Below are 4,344 nucleotides of genomic sequence, written 5' to 3'. Positions count from 1 at the left end.
TTCTGACCAACCGAGGGCGTGGGCGTCGGTTTATGTCTGCTCGAGCCTCCCGATCCACCGAGAGGCCGCCCACAGAACAGGGAGAAGACCTGTCCAATGCTTCGGTGGTATGACCTGTCTATGTTTTGGCTGTTGTTGCTGTCATTGGTGATGTTGTGATTGTTATTACTATCTTCATTACGGGTTTTGATTTATTAGCTTCTACTGCATCATTGTCATTATCGGTTAGAATTTATTATTATTGTTGTTGTTGTTTTTATTATTATTATTATTATTATTATTATTATTATTATCATTATTATCATTATTATTATTATTATTATTGTTACCATTATTATTATTATTATTATTATTATTATTATTATTATTATTATTATTATTATTATCATCATCATCATCATCATCATTATCATTATTAATCATCATCATTATGATTATTATTATTATTATTATTATATATATGTATATGTTTATATATATGTGTGTGTGTGTGTGTGTGTGTGTGTGTGGGCTTGTATAAGTATATGTGTATGTATGTGCGTATATACATATGTGTGTGTGTATGTATATGTATATGTATATATGTATGTATGTGTGTGTGCATATATACATATGTGTGTGTATGAATGTATATATGTATGTATGTGTGTGTGCATATGTACATATGTGTGTGTATGTATGTATGTATCTGTGTGTGTAAACACACACACACACACACACACACACACACACACACACACACACACACACACACACACACACACACACACACACACACACACACACACACACACACACACACACACACGACTGCCGCGATGGTTCAGTGGTTAGAGCATTGGACTCCGACCCTCGTGGTCCCGAGTTCAATTCCCTGTCGCGGCGGTCGTAAAAATGCTTGCGCTCTGACTGCTGGCTCGAGTCCGAGAAAATGACATATCGCCGAACCGCGGTTGATTAGGAAGGGCATCCAATCAGGCAAGGGTGACACTGCCATATAAGCTCTTAATAGAGGATTGAGAGAGTCCTATGTCCTGCAGCGGAATGAATGGCTGTTGAAAAAAAAATATATATGTATATATACACATATATACTCGAACCGCGGTTGATTAGGAAGGGCATCCAATCAGGCAAGGGTGACACTGCCATATAAGCTCTTAATAGTGGATTGAGAGAGTCCTATGTCCTGCAGCGGAATGAATGGCTGTTGAAAAAAAAATATATATATGTATATATACACATATATACTCGAACCGCGGTTGATTAGGAAGGGCATCTAATCAAGCAAGGGTGACACTGCGATATAACCTCTCAATAGTGAATTGAGAAAGGCCTATGTCCTACAGTGGAATGAATGGTTGTTGAAAAGAAAAAAAAAAATATATATATATATACACATACATATATACTCAAATACATATACATATACATACATGCATACATACATACATATATGTGTGTGTATGCATGTATATATATATGCATATATTTATTGATACAGATAGATAGATAAATAGATGAATAGATGGGTAATGTATGCATATATATATATACATATATATATATATATATATATATATATATATATATATATACACACACATAAACATACATACATATAACACATACATTCAAGTGTACCAAGTTGATGGGGTATACTGCAAACTACGTCTCTTGCATACCTTTTCCCACCTTTATCGCAACGAACACAGTCTGACACTGCAACACGTTCACAGGAGGAGATCCCAGGCAGTCGGACCGGAAGCGGCTCGTCCTTCGGGGACTCCGCTGAACACTTCCGGCAGCGAATGAGGCCCTTGACGCAGCCGAGGAAGGTGAAGGAGACTGTACTTGGGTTGTCGTGGGTTGCATGCCTGTCTGTCTTTTCTTGTATGTGAATGGATATTTATAGAGTATTATGCACACGTAAGTATCTGTTTGTGTGATTGTGTGTGTGTGTGTGGGGGGGGGGGGGGGTTATAGATCAGTTCTTGTAAGTATTCAATCGTGTACTATGTACGTTATATGTAGATATTTATACGAATGTGTGCTTGCATGTTCGTGATTATGCATGTATGTAAACAATATACGATTATGCTAGCATGGTATTTTTACGGATGCATAGATATACAATATGGGATCACTGGGCCTATTGCGATGGTCAAGCGATATAAAAAAAAAATCTTCCTATCTCTATTTACTCGTTTATTTTCAACAAATACACATATATGCAATTTTTTTCCCATTGAAAACTTGAACATCTACACCTACGTTTGTAATCCCCATAATTTGCTTCATAAACTTAAACCATCTTCCCCGTTTCCGTGGCTCCCTTCCGAGCAGTACGGGGCCATTCCCGCGCCCCCTGGTGACGGCACAAACCCGTGGGATTACAGCGAGCTCCTCTACCGACGCCGAGCGCGGATAACGGAGGCCAGGAGCTTCCACAGGTGAGGCCTTTTGGGGCAAGAGGCCAGAATGAAGGGAAAGGTTGTGGATTCGTGTGTGTGATGTTCTAGTGTGGTTGTCCTTTTTATTGTTATCATTATGGAGGGGAAATTCCCTGCAGTGGTTATATGATTTTCTATTATTGTTCATCTTTTTATTGATCACAAAAAGCACACTTATGTGTGATGGTCTATTTTTTTCCTTCTTGCTGAGGTGATATGAATGTTTTGTTTTGATGCGTGATTGTCTCTTATTATTAGTATTGGAGATGACCCGACCTGATCTAATCTGATCTAACCTGGAAATTCGGAAAATAACCATCATACACACACACACACACACACACACACACACACACACACACACACACACACACACACACACACACACACACACACACACACACATTACTCTAAACCATTTGTAAAAACGTAAGAAGTCAACCATTCATTCCCCTTCCAAGAATTCGAACCGCGTTCCGAATGCCAATCCTTCCATGTCGAATAGTGTTGCTCGAAAATGGAAATCCAATCTTCTAACATGTCTCTTTATCTCATATCCCACATGACCTTCGACCTCCTAGGCGCCGACGTTCTGACTTCGCCCGCCTGGTGATGATCTCGTGCCAACGCCTCCGCGATACCCACCGCCCCCGCCCTCCGGATCTCAGTCACGTCCTCACCCACCGCCTGCCGAGCGCCCTCAAAACCAAGTACGCCCGTATCCTGCAGGAGCTCTTCAAGGAGCTGAGGGAGAGGGAGGTTCGACCCGTGCACATGAGGCCCCTTAAGCAGTGGGACAGGTAATGGGCCTTGCAGCTTCCCCGTGTGTTTTTAGACCTCGTGTGTAAAGCTGTAAAGGTTATGATGGAGATTTATTTTTTCGCCCCTCTGTCGGGTGACTTGTATATACTTGTTTTAAAGCACTCTAATGACATTTTCCTACGAATACGTCCAACATACGTCCGAAAGACAAGTAAAGGGAATGACTATAAACAATAAAAACTAAAAATTACATCCGCTCATCTACTTCAACATCAACAAAAATACATCCAAACTAAAGACTAATCAATAACCTAAAATGAAGCCCAAATAAACATATTTTCCAGGTACGAGGCGCAAGTGGTCGAGCGTGTGCCGTGGGTGGCCAAGGAACGGCGTGCGCTCAGTCGCGCCATGGCCAGCTTCCCGCCGGCGGTGAGGACGGTTATGGCGGAAGTACTGCGGCCGCTCGACACTCTCTCCCTCGCTGATATATCTGATGGGTAGGCCTAGGCTAGTGGAAGGGGAATGTGTGGTACTAAGACGTTGACTGGAATCGTTTGTCTGTCTGTTTATCCGTCTCAAAATGTGTGTGTGTGTATGTGTGTTCGTATGTGTGTGTGTGTGTGTGTGTGTGTGTGTGTGTGTGTGTGTGTGTGTGTGTTTGTGTGTGTGTGTGTGTTCGTGTGTGTGTGTGTGTGTGTGTGTGTGTGTGTGTGTGTGTGTGTGTGTGTGTGTGTGTGTGTGTGTTCGTGTATGTTCGTGTGTGTTCGTGTGTGTTCGTGTGTATGTGTGTGTGTGTGTGTGTGTTTGTGTTTGTGTGTTCGTGTGTGTGTGTGTGTGTGTTCGTGTGTGTGTGTTCGTGTGTTCGTGTGTGTGTGATTTCGTGTGTTCGTGTGTGTGTGTGTTCGTGTGTGTGTGTGTGTGTGTGTGTGTGTGTGTGTGTGTGTGTGTGTGTGTGTGTGTGTGTGTGTGTGTGTGTGTGTGTGTGTGTATTCTAATGATTTCGTATTTATATTTCTTTAAATATTCGTACACTGAGTTATATGTATAACACAGGACAAAAATAATTGTAACAACAACAATAACTTCAATTTTGTATAAAGCTTCATTGGCGTTTTGATTATAAAATGAA

This window comes from Penaeus chinensis, chromosome 16, assembly GCF_019202785.1.
Source record: "Penaeus chinensis breed Huanghai No. 1 chromosome 16, ASM1920278v2, whole genome shotgun sequence".
Lineage (NCBI taxonomy): Eukaryota > Metazoa > Arthropoda > Malacostraca > Decapoda > Penaeidae > Penaeus > Penaeus chinensis.
This window is presented reverse-complemented; position numbering follows the sequence as displayed.